The sequence below is a fragment of the Helicoverpa zea genome, chromosome 15, assembly GCF_022581195.2.
Source record: "Helicoverpa zea isolate HzStark_Cry1AcR chromosome 15, ilHelZeax1.1, whole genome shotgun sequence".
In the NCBI taxonomy this organism is placed as follows: domain Eukaryota; kingdom Metazoa; phylum Arthropoda; class Insecta; order Lepidoptera; family Noctuidae; genus Helicoverpa; species Helicoverpa zea.
In genome coordinates this window covers 1,074,658-1,092,483 of record NC_061466.1, presented here as the reverse complement: position 1 = coordinate 1,092,483, position 17,826 = coordinate 1,074,658, and the positions used below count along the sequence as shown (strand labels likewise).

The window sequence follows — 17,826 nt, the reverse complement described above, 5'->3', positions numbered from 1 at the left end:
GCATTTTTTTTTTATCGTAAATAAAGCGACCGGAATCATTTTAGTTCCTTTATAATACTTATTTATAAATAGTAGTGTTCCTATATCGGTTGTAGAGCTTAGTAAACATTGGTTGTGCTTTGCTCCTAATTACAGCCGGGATTGCCCAACTAGCCTGTCTGGTTGGTTGTGTAACGCCTTGCAGTTTCTGCTAGCCTGGTACCTACTTTAAATTATAAATACCGGTGTGTTATGCTTAGTTATAAAATAGGATGTTTTTTTTTATAATGTTTTTATTACTTATCTACGTGGTTACTCAGATGTGGTTAGATGTTATGAGAAAAAGCATACTATTTTTTACTATTTCCTCATTAATACATGATACAAGTCTATCCAACTTTGTTAGCAATAGAGAATTTAGCTCATATTTTTAACAGCTAAAACATAAAATTCAGTAAATAAAAAAAGTATCGCATGTGAAAACTATAATCTCGAACATTTATCTAAAAAGTTTTATGTCCAATATCCGTCAGGAATCTCTTCATAAAAAATTAATGCTATTTAATTGACCATTATTCAATGCCGTTGACCGGCGATCGTGTAAAAAATGGGTCGATCACCTTTGATGTCCACCCCTTTGTCTGTCAAAGCCTTTAGTCATAGGTCACATAGAAATATGAGCCTTAACATGTGGGTCATAGTGTTTAAATTGTCATTAAAGGTGTGATGACGATCATCCATTTTCAAATGGCCTGTGATTATTTGTGGTTTGTGACGGGATGTAGGTCATTTCGCAATGGTTGATCACAGGGTACGTGTCCCGATTGTTGACTTTCCTACACGCGATCATCAAATAAGGTGGTGGCAATAATTGTCGGGTTTAGGCATTCTGTTTACATTATTTGTACGCCATTTTTCATGAAGCTTGTTTAACTTTGAGGATATTAAGGGTAAGGACCTTTTCAGGTGTGTTGCGTGTAGCCCAATTATATTTTCAGCAGTTATATTTGAAGTGAAAATGTTGCTTATAAGTTTTTCTTTTTGTTTCAGAATGCGTGTGGAGGTCTAGATTAAGGAGAAAGGTAATTATTACAACTTTCTGTATTAATGTTTTCTAAGGTATTAAAGGGTTATACGGAAGACTATTTTAATGTCTTTTCGAATAAATGTAAGTAGGTATCATTCTTCTTCTATTGTTTTATAGTTAACGACATACAAGTCAGTATTCAAATCATCATATTTTCTGAACATATCCCCTTTATAAATTCCTCTATTTTTCACCATGAGTTTCCCCCTTTTTCCTCATCCACCCCTATCCTTTACATGAGAACTCCTACTCTAAACATAGGCTATCATCCCAGGTCCACATGACATTGTACGTACTTACATGTCGTGCAGCTAGGAATGGCTGGAGAAAGCGTAAAGCGGCTCGCTGGACCGAGACTCACGCGCATCACGGCAGGGCTGTCACTGTTGAAGCAATATTTATTGCGCCGGGTTCCTTGTTGCACGACATATGCAGTATGGTAATGAGTGACTGAGAAATTGTTGTGTCGTGTTTTGTTAATTGAAATGCGTATGAATAATATTTGTTTGTCTAAGGGGTGCCCTTGGCCTTCCTCAGTCAAAATTTTATCACTTAAGTTTCATATAATAGTATGATATCTTAAATGTGTCAAAACAAACATACCAAAAAAAAAAAACAAAAATATAAGTAGCAGTAATCAAAGATGACAATTATCTTTGACAGCTGTGACAAGTAATTCTAAGATCCATTAATGGGTGAAAGCCCATTCAAAACGTAACAACTTAAATGCAATTGATAAATCTCCATTAATTAAACATTTTGTTTTTCTCAATAAATCAACAGTTGACATATAAATGTTTAGAGAGCGCCAACCCTGTAATGATCGCGGAGCATTCGTGAGCGATAGTTGTTATTAGTGCCGTGTTTTTCCAAATTACCTACCCTAGTACTGGTATAAAGTAAATATGTTACGAAGGACCATTCAGCACAATACAAATTGATTCTGGTAAAAAATCGGTCTACTGAAAACTGGAGAGTAGTTTTCAATAGGCCGTTTGTTTTGGCTTGGTTTGGCTATCTTAAAAAAAAAAAAAACAAGAAGATCCATAAAGATTGTGGAAGCATGCCCGATTCCTAAAAACAGTGTTTCTGATTATAGTTTTTTGACATCTATTCTATGAACCTTTAAGTAATCCTCATTTTGGCAATAGGTAAAAGTATGCTAAAGATATTGTTGTGACTTGTCAACGCTGTTTTTGACAGATAAAAATACGAAAAAAAACTGTCCTAATATAGGATGTTGGTAGGCCTTGCAAGACAAGGTTGATTGTGAAGTAAATGTGTATTCAAGTTCTTTTCAAAGTAGACCTTTTGAAGCGTGTCTTTTGTGTAACATATTTCTGTTTGTATATTGACACAAGCGCATGCAGAAACGCAATAGTATTTGTCTGCAATCGTGGTACAATTTGTGTCTGCACAGCACACGTTGTATTGAATTGACAATGTTTCTGTAATTTAATGTTCTATCAGTTTGATGGAGTTTGTCTTTGTTTGTTTCCTATTTGTATGCGGCTATAGTATTTTATGCTGAACAATAAAATCATAATAATTTATCATATTTTGTTATGGAGTTTCTTGATGTTTTTTCTCGATGAGACCAACTCTTTGGAACTGTGCAAATTGTTTGACGTTTTCATAGGTAGGCAAAGGGCTTTCATAGGCACATTGAAAAAAAAAAGACTTTGAAGGCTTAAAATTGTACTAGGGGAAATCTCTTTGCTAAACTTATGTATTATACTCGATTTAAACGAGATAAATCAAGAACAATAACTTAGTCAAGCATATAAGTCAGAATTTCTTCTTATTTACTGCTTCGTAATACTCGAAGATCTCATTATCATTCTTACGCGCGAAAGTAGGTTGTACCCACCCAAAACAAAAATGTGAAAGACTGCCAAGTTCGATAATATGGGAATGCTTCGCCTATAAAAGAAGTGAGATCTGAATAAGTACCAAGTTCCATACACATACCTCAGTTAAAAATAGTTACTTTTTAATGATGTTACTTGGCAAGTTTTCACACACCTTGTTAAAAAACCTACTAAACGCAGGGAATCAAGTATTTAATTTCTATTAAAACTTGCCAATACACCTTCATTATTTTGAAACCGACTCACACTTGGCCATTTTCAGATTTTTTACTTTACCTTGACATAAAGACCTACCTCCATGCCAAATTTCAAGTCAATACGACCATTGGAAGTGGTCTAGGTTTTTGATGAGTGAGTGAGTCAGTCAGTGAGTGTAAAGTAAAAATAGCGATTTTCTGACGTCAATATCTCAAGACCTACAATAGGTATATTAATGAAATTTTGTATTTTAGATAAGTGAGGGGGTCTCAACAGATACTAGAAATTTGATATGTGTAAATAAAATAGATTTTGAGTTATAGGGGGGTCGAATTTGGCCCGAAATGGTTCGTGTAATATAACCCACTTTAACTTATATATGTGAAAGTATTTGTAAATAAGTTGTTGGTGTGCCTAAATAAATAAATAAATAAATAAATAAATAAATAAACCCACGGCCGGTGTGTCGCTTTTTTTGCTCGAACTTGGCGGACACACTGCCGTGTGTCTAGATCATCATTATTTATTTGTCATCCACAATATCATTATATTTACAGACATCCGTATCACGTATATTTAGCAACGATGCATTATGCATGCGACATATTACATACAATCCTACGTTTAGTTTCGACACCTTACGAAATTGCTACAAAACTTTTTGGACATTTTAAGAGCTCTTGCACACTGCAAATTTTTAGTCGGCCGATAGTTTGTTTGGGCTTACACATCAGTATGAAGATGAATGATACGCACATTACAAAGATCAGACATTATGCCGGTATTAGACCTACTGAAAAATTTGATTGAAATCGAGATTTTCTTTAAAAGGATTGCGGGATTGTTCATGAACGAATTACCGCAACCCTGGTACAAAGGGCTTCAGAAAGAACTTGATGGGTTTTAGTCAGTAAGAGCCTGACACTCCCTCACGCCGCTATTCCACAGCAGCAAAAAGTCTTAATAAAAAAGTTATGCCAACCAGACCATCGGGCCACTGTCGGCCGACTATTTAGTCTGCCGTGTGAGGGAACACTAATGGCGATTACAAACGTTCTTTATTTAAATACGATTGAAGTAATTCCGAACATTTGCAAGACGTTTGCAATAATTATAAGAAAAACAAAAGAAGTGCGCGTACGTGAGTTGCGTGATCTTTGTACAGATTACAGATGGTAGATAGTGTTTTTTTGTTATTTTATATATTTTATAGTAGGTAAATAAGCTGAAATTCCATCAAGCACCCTTATTGTGTAATATGAGTTCTTTCCATACAATTCATTCAATTGCATGTTATAGGCATGTCTGTGAAATACATTGTAGAACCTAATACCTATAATGTTTTTGGGCAGGCTTTAAAAATAGAACTACGTGCTCCGTTAACAGCCAATGATTAATTGAAATAACTCAGTCTAGATATTTGCAATACAAGAATCATACGAAAGGCATTCATACCAGAAATAACAAAATTAATTCTAAAATTAAAGTCTGCTTTAAAAAGAAAATATTCAAGTACTTAGTGTTAACATAAATGATTTGTCAAATGAACCAATCTGTATAGAAGATGATACAACGTAGTGGATCTAATTATTGGTGAATGGCTATTTAATAAATAACGTTATGTAAACCCGGTCAGTGACCGAAGATGTAATTTGTTATACGAATAATTTTATAACACTTATTGTAATACGGAATTCTGTCAATAAATATGTAAGTGTTATGTTAGCTATGTGTTAGCAAATACCGCTTCCTCGGTGTTGGATAACTGACGTTTTTGTTTAACTGACGTATTTGTATTAAAATGCAATGAATCTGAATACTTAAACATCTTTACAGAATAATTTAAATGAATTACGATTCAGTCGTGATAGGTTTCCTGTTTGGACTGCTATTCTGTAGAAAATGCAGATTAAAAAAAAATACTGGCATTTTTTATCTCCTTTTATACGATTGTATGCCAAAATTTTGAATAATTATAAAAGACCCAGGACTCGAATAGTCCCATGCATGGTAGCAAACGCAATACCTATGAACAGTGAAGGCTGACATTGATACATCCTGTGAAGAACATAGCTATGTACTATTAAATGGAATAATACTGATCGTTATACCATAAAGCACGTGCATCTGTCATGCACATGTCTAATTAATTGCATATACACAAGACGCCATAACCAAGTGCATGATAATATCTTATCTATATATTATCTATACTAACATAATAAAGAAGAAACATTCTTTGGTTTCATTATTTGTACCCCTAAAGGCTCCGAAACTCATCATCCTCCGAGCCTTTTCCCAATCATGTTGGGGTCGGCTTCCAGTCTAACCGGATTCAGCCGAGTACCAGTGCTTTACAAGAAGCGACTGCCTCCGAAACTACTGATCCGATAAAAAAAAAAAACTTTTTTACAAAAAAAACTAATTTTAGGTGCATCGGCCTAGAAGTCGGTGTCTATATAATGGATGTTACTAAGTTAATTTTGCCACCGACTTCTAGGCCGATGCACCTAAAATTAGTTTTTTTTTTACTTTTTAGTGTTTTTGGAAGTCGGTTTAATTTTTTTGTAAAAAAGTTTTTTATTTACAGCTTTTCAGTGATACGAATAGTTGTTACTATCCATATAAGTGGAAAGTTCTCATCAATACAAAGAATATAAGCCCAAATACGAGGTATTTTACATATTCAGTTGTCGAGTTCCCTCGACCTTCTCTGGTCTCCATCATCAGGTCAGCTCCAAACCTTCACTGTTGCAAAGGTCTCGTCAATACAAATAATATAAGCACGACACGAGGTAGTTTACATATTCAGTTGTCGAGTTCCCTCGACCCTCTCTGGTCTCCATCATCAGGCCAGCTCCAAACCTTCACTGTTAAATAGTGCTTTTAGGCATACACTGTTTTTACCCTATGTATGCCTACAACTTTCGAAGGTTGCCCTCGATTTCTCAGGGTTTCCATCATCAGATCCTGACCTGATGACTATGGGACCAACTGGCAGCTATTCCGCGTCGAACAAAAAAAGAATCACGTAAATCAGTCTATAAACCTCGGAGTAATCGATGTACATACATAGAAAAAAAATATATACCGGCCGAATTGAGAACCTCCTCCTTTTTGGGAAGTCGGTTAAAAATTGTTCACTTTAGAAAAGCTACACTGTTCTTGTACGATATATTTTATCCAAGTACGGACCAAGTAGTCCCAGTGGGACGCGGGTGAAACCGCAGGAAACCGGCTAGTGTTATAGTTATAGATATAAAGTAAAGCTTTCTGCTTCACTTGCATAAGATACAAGTAAAACTGCATGTCAATTAAAATAAAACGATAAACCACGATAAAGTAATCATCGTCAATAATGATGATTGTGTACTGATAGATGTTGTTATGTCCTAAGCAACGGTTAGAAATAAGTTTGTTAATTATGCCCCTAGAACATGCCTGATGAAGGTTGAGATGTCCTCTAACAAAAATATAGATTGAGTTATTTATTTATTTAGTTGATGTAATATAAATTGGCATGTGTTTCAGTCACTTCAAGATCAAAGTGAAGTAAATTACCTAAATGATTTCGATGATAATTAATCAACGCATAGAAAGAAGTGAATCAAAGAAGTGTTGGCTATTCGCAGCCATAACTAGGTAACATATTTATTTACATAGAGTATGCAAATATTTCTTATAAATATGATTTTATACCTTACTTTATGTGCTCTAATGACATTTATAATATAAGAGACTAAAAAAGAGAATTGAGAAAAGATTAATTATTATAGAATATCTGATACTTGACAAGGAAATTAATGACAATTATCTTCAGAGTTTATCAAATCTTAACAATTTATTATCATTCCAACATCAAGTAGTCCAGATATTTATGTAACTCGACATCGGTTACAAACAGCCGATGTTCGGTTAAATCGAGTTGACCCTACAATTGCATTTGATACGATTACCGATTGAAGTTACCTAACCACTGTTGCTATTATGAATGGCGTGTATTGTTCATTGTAAACAGAACCTACTTTTGTTAAGCACAGGTGTTACATTTCTGTCAAAATTGCGAGTAAAATTGCATTTTTCGTCTTCCTAAAAAACTGCTGGAAAAAGGCCTTCCCAAACTGGGAGATTTGCCCATACTATAATTTACACATACCGCGTTGGACATGCGTGTTAGTGAGCAATTATTTATGCAGTATTTCCTATAATTTTCTAACCATATCTAACTTACACGTCTTTTAAACATAAAGTAATGTCTTTTCCTCCTCTTTAAATACATCTGATCTACTTTCTTTCGATTTTCAATATCAAACTACAAAAATCCTTTCCTAGAAGATTCTTCATCTTAAAGAGCGCATTCCGGTCATTGCGCAAGGTACGCTCAAATCGTCATTTCCTTATTACTTTAGTGAGCCATTCGGTTCATTGTACTTTCCCTACGCCATCTCTTTGTCAATACATTTTTCTATTGTCAATATTCAAGTTGAGCAACATCTGTGACAGTTTATGTGTAGTTGAGATACTTTCGCTGCTACTTTTCTTTGAGATCGTGGTTTTGTGAAAATGCTTTAGATTATGTTATGGTTCCGGTTTTTTTGTAGTATTTAAGGCGTATATTTTAAATTTTCTTTTTTAGATTTGAACACGGAGAGTTTATGTAATTCCTTCTTGCCTACACGTAAAACCCACTGTTTATATTTTAATGGTTTGTTTAGTACTTTTGACAAAGAAGACCATTGTGATATTGAGTTCAAAACCGGAAAAGATTCCGAAACGCAACGGAGTTTTAGTTTGATCTAAACGTGCTTAGTATTAGTTAGTATCTCTTTGACAAACGTAACATCTGTAAATAGAACCAAGTTCCAACTTATTGCACACTTTGCACTTGCCGAACAATACCATAACAATATTTCAAAAGCAACGCTTCAGTAAGTTCGCTAAACATTTCAAAAAGGTTGAGGACCTTATTTCATAGTTCTGTTGGTCTCCACAATGGATTACTTTATGTCGAGAGAAGCCGCAAATAGTTGTGAATGCTACACTTTCTCTGTTTTGTGGTGCATTGTTCCTTTGAGTTATGAACTCCTGGTAGGTCACGACTGTAGAGTAACCTAATATCTTGCAAGCAAGTTTTAAATAAATGTTCCTACATTATTTCTTATTGAAGTTTATTCTACTTGTTTTATTGGAAGTACATGCCTATTTGAATCTGCGTTTCCTGCTCTTTATTTTATGTTCAATTTTCCCCTTCAGTTATACTTACAAATCCTAAAGTCAGTAAAGGCTTAGCGTGCTACATTTAGATCCCCAATTTATTAATAAACATATCTTCAACGACTTACCTCTCGAGACATGTCGTAAAGAATCCAGAAACTAGAAGCATAAATGTATCGCTGGGTGTTTTCCTGCAGTCCTAGGGGAACTTCTTCCTATTCTACTACTTCCCGTAATTGGGGATGGTATAGCTTTCCAACAGTGAAATATTTTTTCGAATCGGTTCACAATTTTTATTTTGCAAATATGAGTAAGTATATAAAGTTCTAATCTAACCTTTTATTGTATTACTATAGATACAAATACATTGCTTTTACGTAATAGTGGTCAATAAATGACTAACAGTATGTGGCATAGTGATGTTTATCACTGGCTGCAACAGACACGGTAACACGAGAGGGGTACGCCCACCGCACCGCGTTTAGTGGTAACTTTGTGTCACTTCGCGGGTTATCTACGTACTGATTCAGAGGGTTACGTTGCTACATTTCTAGTAATTATTTATGAAGAGATAAATTAGTTTTCAATATAATTAGTAATTTTCTTATGAGTCCGTATAAAAGGCCTTATTACATAGCCTATGTTCTTTCTGAAGTCCTTTATCTACAACGGCCGCGGTAATATTCTTTTGAACCATCCGGCATAACTTTTGTCCCTAAAAAACACGCAAAGCTGCAGGATTATTCAAAAGCAAATTAGCGAAATACCTCCAAAATTGTCGCAGTACTAATCGACGGAGAAAACTTATAGGTCACTGTATTTTGCGAGGGTGAAGAGTTACTTATCTTAAAGATAAGTTCTTGTAAACGTTTTCTAATTTAATTAACCACATTTCCTCTTACAACTTATAATTTACATAATTTTGGACACTGACCTTCATAATAGTAGTATAAAAATAATTAAATCTACGCATAGCGTATCTAAATTAACTTTTAATGTAAAGATGAGTTTACTTTCGCTTATTTTGTCTGTTTTCGTATTATGAGTAAAAGTGAAAATTATGTGTATCGTAAGTTGTAATTAACAGACCGCAAAGAGACATGTGGCCGCTGGGCTGGCTAATTACTGAATGTTTGTAATTTCTATACCTTTGTCACTTAATTAGTTTTAACTGCTTTACTTATCTAGATAATCTTGACGTTCTGACTAGGCTGGCCCGTTACTGTTAATTTTAACTTATTATACACTAGGGCGGCTACAGACTTAAACATTTTAACGTTCATACATCTAAAGAAACAACAATAAGTCAGTGGGTAATACAACTGCGGGTTGTTCGAAAGAGATACCGCGGCCCTGGTACGTAAAAGGCCTATGCCGGAACACGACGGTTTTTAGTCAGTAAGAGTCTGACACTCCCTCACCGCTGCTAACCCACAGCGGGAGGGGTCATTTGATGATTTTTGACGTCGTTAAAAAAAAAGTGGGTAATACAAATATTAAGGGAAAAATAACCTCGGGTTGATTTGTGGAATATTGCAAAATGCTTTAATTCTAATAGGTATATTTTTTTTATTAATATTTTCTGATTCGGTTTTTACTGCTGAAACGATAATCCCCGCTGTGATTGTTTGGTAATTAAAGCGTATTATTTCGAAAAAACACAGTAATCTAGACACGTTTTTGTTGGGTACATTTCGAAAATCAGTCGGCTCGATTTTTACGCATAATTGCTGAAGCAAATTAGTTAAAACTTAGTTGAAATATTAGCCTATTAAGTTGTTTATTGCGTTGAAGTCTTAAAAAAAACCGTTTAGTACCGTTTGTAATTTGTTACAAAAAGTTAGTACCCAATTGGTAATAACCCAGCGGGATATCGGAAACTATTTACGATCTACCTTTAAAAGATCATTATGGAATTGCAATGTGCAAGAAATGTGTTATAACAAATGATGTCATCATTTTCAATGTAGTTTACAGCCAATTATTTAATAGAAAAACTTCAATCAAGTTGTGTAATGTAAACTTATGGTCACATTATAATAAAGGAGTAGGTTTGTATCGACATACAAAACAATAGCTTTTATCGAAAGTTACTCGCAAATGGCCTACTTGGATCAAGCCCTTTGAATCATCGTGCGTCATTCCGTATGTAATCTTTACCACATGTACTTAAGTAGGTACTGTGTGACACTTTCACCAAATTACCAGACCTCAATCACTCTTATTTGTATCACACAAAATATTAGTGCTCATCTATGTATGTAATGATGATTTTCTTTGCCTATTTCCAAATTGGTACAGCTAATTGTATTGACAAAAATAATTCAAACATCTGATTAGGGATACAGGTAAGTATATCTATGTATTTTATCTCATCGTGACGCGGGTGAGCTGTTCTTGTGTCTGTAAATGTAACATGCACATTGTCATTGTATGGATCGGCGATTGACCAATCCTGAGCCATTATAGTATTTATACTATGCCTGAGCGCTCCTAATCTTACGCATACAACGACCATTATACACCTTCCTTTTTTTTATGGGAGATCATCAAATGACCTCTTCCCCTGTGGCTGCAGCCAGCGTGAGGGAGTATCAGATTCTTATTGACTAAAACCAATCATGTTCCACTATATGTACCAGGGCAGCTGTAACTATTCCGAACAATCCAGCAACCCCAGCACCACCACTGGTGGGTACCAGCACCGACCTACACCTGATATACATATAGACACACACACGTTTGACATACCCGCTCCTTTGAGAAAACATCTGTACCCCAATTTCTGTTTACAGAACTTCTAAGTCAAATATCTGATTAGCCACACAGTTAAGAGATGTCACTGAGTTGTTTTTCATGGGTAATTTAGTTGGATGTTTACAGTTAACTCGTGTGCATGACTGTAAAATTATAATGCTCTGCTATGGCGGTGACAATCGGGAAATGGGTCACCGTGACACGTGTCTGAGTCGGAGCGTCTTTTGTTTTGCAGTGCATATTGTATTTTGCGCATTTTGTTATGAATAAGATATGAGACTTATGTTTCTTTGGCCGGAGATAGAATTTTGTTGCCGAAAGCTGCTAGAAAATCGGTAAATTTTTGACAGTACTTGAGTAAAATTTTGCACTTATCAGTTGGTCCAACACTAGAACAAGAAGATAGCAACACCCTATGGACAACAATAAAAAATATAATAACCCTTCTGATTCACTTACAATTCTATTATTTTTCTTTACTATTAGGTACCTACAAAATTCGATGAAATCGATCCCTCCTCTGGAATAGAGGCTTCGCAGGTCGTTGTGTCTATTTTAGTTCTTCTATAAACAAGAATTAATTAACATTAGAGTTTGTAGCTAAGTAAAAGCCGTACCGATCTATCAATCATAAGGTTAGGCAACGTTTAGCGCGGTGCGCGTGGGAGTTCAAAAAGTTAGTTTACTATTGTCTCAGTTTAGTATCAAAGGTAATTATTTGAAGTCAATTGTTCGGCTCACTGTTTTGGAACTCCCTGCTCGCAAATAATATACACATAACACTTGGTATTGACATTCAAACCATTTGTGTTATTGTCCGCTACAATGTATTTGTACGTGTCGATGCATTTAAATACTATCTACTGCTTTAAATACTGTTTAGAGGTACTAAACTCTGTGTACTGTAGTGAATGAAAGATAGTGAGTACATGAACTGGGTTTGTGTGTAGTATATGAAAGAAGGATGACGTAAAGGAGTACACATAAGTAACTCTTTAGTACTTCGTCTATGAACTACCCTAATCTATTATATCAGAGAGATTCAGTCGGTAGAGACAAGACAAGAATTTCAAAATGAACCCAAAATGCTTAACAGAATCGAAAACCTGGATCTAGCCCATGAGAAATAGGCTTTAAAGAACTTAAGAGTCGGATGTGCGGTTGCACCTAGGTGTAGCCACTATGATGAAGGCTACACTAAGCTTTCTTGTAGCTCCACTTCGGGCTTTAGCCGTAACGTTACACATGCTTATAAAAGTTACTGGAAAAAGTAAGTACCTACTTCATTCCAAGTTCGATTTATAATTTTTATTAGAAACATGATTGAGTTTAACATAGCTTGTGACTTAATTAAGCAAAAAATTAAAAGTCTTAATTGAAGTATTACAAAATTCAACGAAGCATTAAAAACATAAATAAAGCATTAAAATAGTAATTGTCTACTAAATAAATAAAACTTTAGACAAAGAAACCTTGACAATAGGTCAAATTGGCGTTGAATTGAGCTTTCGATTGTTTTACTGAAGATAAAGAAAAAGAACAAAACGCAGTCGATTCGAACACTGTTTATTTTTTAAGTTTTTCTCACGTTTTTTTTACTGCGGTTTTCTAGAACTGACGTCGTTTTGCCATTAGTGATTGTTTGGCATGATTTGGAGCTATTGTTAAAGTCAACCTCTATAGGATAGAGAGATATATGTATTATAGAAATCGAGCGTCTATTAACTTAAGTACATGGTTAAGAAATCAATCTTACTAGTGATCATTGAAATTTATGTTTATTTCCCTTAAAAATTAAAAAAAAGATTAAATTAAGTATTGTCTTAGAATACTTCAGCGTTACTTAACTTAGAATTCCTTACTTAGTTTGTGGTTTTAGGGATGTCCATTCCTCATATTGCAAATTCATCGATATTTAAATTGTCATTTAAATACGTCACCAAAAAAAAAAAAATAAAACAGAGGCATAATGACGAAAAACCTCATTAACCTCTCGACTGGAGACGGAGCAAAGCTAAAGATTTCTAAGTCCTTGAATCATTGCGTCAGTTTGTACGTTGTATTGTACAACGGCTCGAATAAGGGCATAGACCATCATCACGTAAGCCACGGAGCTATATTAAATAATGTTGGTATAGGTGAGGACACAAGTGTTCGCTAGTATAGAAGATATAGAACTTTAGGTTGCCCGCTATGCTAACCGAATTAATAGCAAATACCTATTATATAAACATTTACTAAAGTCTATCCTCCCCACTCAGAGATATTTAATGGTTACTTAAGCCATTCCTTAGTGAAGGATTTGTATGACATTCCGTCACTAAGGAGTAACTTAAGTAATCATTAAAAGTCTCTGAGTGGGGAGGTAAATAACGTAAACATATGCATAAACGTACGAGTAGGGCGAAGTAGTACGCATAAATACATCTTGAATTCATCGTAAAAGTGATTGAAAAATTGTATTATGAGCAATATGAGCATTTTTATGAATTACTAGCCGTTTTTCCGCGGTTTCACCCGTGTCCCGTGGGAGCTACTGCCCGCACCGGGATAAAATATAGCCTGTGTTACTCGCAGATAATATAGCTTTATAATGGTGAAAGAATATTTAAAATCGGTCCAGTAGTTTTTGAGTTTATCCATTACAACCAAACAAAAAAACAAAGTTTTCCTCTTTATAATATTAGTATAGATATAGATTGTAAAGGGAGATAAAATTTATCACCTCTTCTATCCAGTAAGTTGCTGATGGAACAAGATTCTCCAATTAAAACTGCTTCTGATTTACTTGTGATTACTTAAATCTCATGACTACTTCCAAATTATACATTTGAATGCACGCCGTGCCTTTGATAAATGTCAATACTCTCATCAATAAAATAATAATCTACATGCAACAAGAAATCAATTCTGCGAATGTGTTTTTTCGTCGACTGTACGCAGTGCTGTGCCTGTAAGGCTGATTTACATTGAGTCAGTAACTGACGTCAGTGTAGGCGCCGAAAACTGACGCGTGCTATTTACACGAAGTCAGTGTAGTGTCAGTGTTTCGTCAGTAGTACTGTACTGACTTCAAATCAATTTACACGATGGCAGTGCCGGGTCAGCACTGACTTGTCAGTGGACTGACGTCAGTTACTGACTCAATGTAAATCAGCCATTTTAAGATTCGAGGCGCGACTCCACTCGCCCGGTGTATGTCGATGTAATTTAATTCACTAGTGTTGGACTGTGTCACGTAATTGTTAGCATTTATTTATTGTTTGACCTGGTTTTTGTAACTTTGTAAATATTTATGGAGGTGAAACATGTGAATTTAGTACAATTCTTTTAAGAGTAGAAAGGTGAAACAGAATAATAAGCATTATTACAGTTACTGATCAAACTTTTAACAACAGCTTGATAAAAAAATACTCTTTGAAATACATAGGTGAGCATTTTATGCATATTTTTATTTAAGCTTCAGTAGATCATTTCGGTCTCAATAAATCATATTTAATATACAAAAGTCCACTTCCACCCTTTTGATTACGAAATAAAGCTGCCTAATGATAAACGTACTACTGCACAAATATTACCTAACCTATCGATAACTAAATACTATCGACACTCGCACGACCCAACTCTAAAAAACCATGAATCGGTGCTCCGGCGCATTCTGTCACGATCCTCGTGTTTTATTTACCACTTACACCGACACGACTATATTGAACGTTTCACTAACCATTACGTTTTTTGTTCGCATTACATTCTTTTTGTTTGATATCAAAACGCAATAGGTACCTACTTGCCTTAAAATTGAAGTAATTCGTGACATGAAGTATTAGGTACATGTCCAAGTTAAGTGTTTTGTGTTTTTAAGTCTTTTAAAGAAATGTGTTATGGTATGATATTATTAAAACTTGGCATTAATTATATTTTACATTAGACAAAAGGAATATTCTTGTTGGTATAAGGAGTTTTTGAACATTCATCGCCATGCATGTAAATATTTTTTATGAGCCCCCTATTTATTTTCTGCATTTTAATTTCAGTATTTTTTTTGAGTTCATTCCTCCTTGTTACTTATTTTTCTGGTATATACTTACATAATTTTGATTCAGTAATGGATCCGGGTGCGGTTCCCGGTTTGAGCAAGTGTGGCGAAATGTTATGAAAATGCTGATGTCTTTGTATTATGCAAGTAAGTGGTTACGACGGGCCCAAAGAAGTTTGATTGCGGATCTCTATGGCTTAGTGTATTTGTCAACAGAGACCTTTATGTTAGAAGCAGTTTGGTAAGTAGGTACTGGTTTTACGGACTGCTTTATTTTGTCGTTTTATTTTATCTAAGTGTAGCACAGCCAAGAGGCTCTTAAATCTCAACTATGTCGCAGATTACACGTAAATTATGTATCTACTAGCTTACTAGCTGCCAGCGGTTTCACCCGCATCCCGTGGGAACCTCTGCACGAACCCGGATAAAAAGTAGCCTATAGCCTTCCTCGATAAATGGGCTATCTAACACTGAAATAATTGTTCAAATCGGACCAGTAGTTCCTGAGATTAGCGCGTTCAAACAAACAAACAAGCAAACTCTTCAGCTTTATAATATTAGTATAGATTAGATCTCCTATCTTAAATCTTATTGGGAGTCCCCGCACATTTCAAACTTTTTTTTCATTCATCTGTCGATAGTTCGAGCTTATCAATCGAACATTCGTCTGTCGATAGTTCGAGCTTATCAATCAGTATAGAAATGAAAGACTACATATAGGGTAGGTCGATCTGTCTTTTATCATACCGACTAAAAGTTTGTTTGAATAAACGATTACCTTCAAAATTAACAGTTATAACCATCGGTTTAGTTGAGGTTGCTGTGTGCAGGGTTCGTTAGTGACCCTGTTATCCGGCAGTCTATTATTTCATATAGACGGACTGCTTATTCATTCCTGATAACCTGGGTTAGCAGCGGTGAGGGAGTGTCAGACTCTTACTGACTAAAAACCGTCGTGTTCCGTCATAGGCCTTTTATGTACCAGGGCCGCAGCCCCGGTACAGAACACCCCTTGGTCAGTGAAACCTGTTGTCAGCCTATGTGACTCAGCGATTTACCTCCTTTATGTTTAACATTATCCACCTCTTAATCTCGCAGTTATACATTAGAAAGTGCATTACAGTAAATGCCGCCTAGATCAGACTTAATCTAGGACTATGCTAACTAATCTAGAGCGAATGGTAAAATGTTATGAGGTTTTACTTTTGATTTGCAATTCTTTACTATTTGTATCCGGAATTTTTGTATCGAGTGCTTCGAAACTTTTTATATTAATTAGGTTACTAAACTATTTTTATTACTATTTTCGACTACATCCTAAAACGAGACCTCTTTATGATATGCGTGAGTATTTTTGTGAAAGCGTAAAAATGAGTGCACAAACAGTGGAAATACAATTAATTTAATTTTACGGATATTGGTATAATTACTGCAATGTAGGTAATAAAAAATGTAAAGTCCTTGTTGAAATGCGTATTTTCACTTCTTATTTCTGATGTAGACACCTAATTTAAGCGGTTCTGGTTAATTTACATTAAAATCTAACCATAGCCATAGAATCTGATTAGTTCCTATATTTTAAACAAATATTGTAATAAGTTAAATGATTTGGTAAATTATATGCAATTTTACGCATTATTCGCATTAGGAAAATTGTTGATAATTGCTAAAAGGTACAAAAAATCGTCTAGACTGCCTTTTATTTTTGATTCGTTCTAGTTGGACCTCCTGGCAAGCAAGGTATAGAAAGTAACTCTTGACTTATTGTTTCGAAATCCTTATGCAGGGTGAAACGAACCTTTTGTGTCGTCCCATTGCAGGGCTCAGACAATCTCTTCTCGCATAGAGAAAGAATCAGCGTTAATCACCATGCTTATTCCGTGTGGATTGGCGATTCGGTCCATAGAAGACTTAAAACGTAGGTGCATATAACTTGTAAAAGTTATATTGGTACTTCCCTGAACTGAGACAGACCCCGAAAACTCTACTTAAGAAACTGGTGCTTTAACCACTAGGCCATCATGACTTACCTCAAGAATATAACTGGACCCCATTAACCCAAAAAAAACTTTATGTCAGCCGAAGGAAAATACAGCAAATAACCCTTATATCAGTGTTCCTATCAAACCAAACTTTTGACCACTGACTTGGTACAACTGACCCACTGAACTATTTGCACTCCCGTCGGTAATTCTGTTTCGGTAATTACCGTGACGACTTTATGAGTGTTCCGATAATTATGTATGTGGGTCATGGAGTACCTTCAAACCTTCAATAATGAAGTTTTGGTATACTTGTGTGAGAAGATGCAATGCAAGGTTATGTATTAATGAATGAAGAGATGATGAATGAAGCGTGTGTTAGTATTTCTCTTTTGTAATAGCAATTGGTTGCGTTTTGTTTTGTTTAGTTGATGTTAAGTAGGCGCTTTGAATGGAGTAGTTGTACCTATGTCAATTCATTAGCAACTTACATAATTTCGCGTACTATGGCATTTGAAGTAGTTAAATGGTTTGTACAGACTTATTGATTAAGTACAATAATATTAATGTAATCGATGAACGCCTTAACCTACGATGCCAAGACTTGAACATTTTGCTACTTTTAACTACTAGGTAAAAAGCATTCTTCAAATAACCCGAAGCGAACTTAACGTGGGTCCAAAGACTTCTCTTTGGATTCCA

At 35.1% G+C, this 17,826-nt stretch overlaps 1 protein-coding gene across 2 annotated transcripts in view; it reads left to right on the top strand.

The window, feature by feature from the left end:
- LOC124636836 (mucin-17-like) overlaps nucleotides 1-17,826 on the top strand; it is a 68,745-nt gene that overhangs the window by 34,937 nt on the left and 15,982 nt on the right. For both annotated transcript variants that reach the window (XM_047173019.1, XM_047173020.1), the window contains one exon: nucleotides 1,030-1,061. The gene's annotated coding sequence lies outside the window, so the exon portion shown is untranslated. The remainder of the gene's footprint in view (nucleotides 1-1,029; nucleotides 1,062-17,826) is intronic.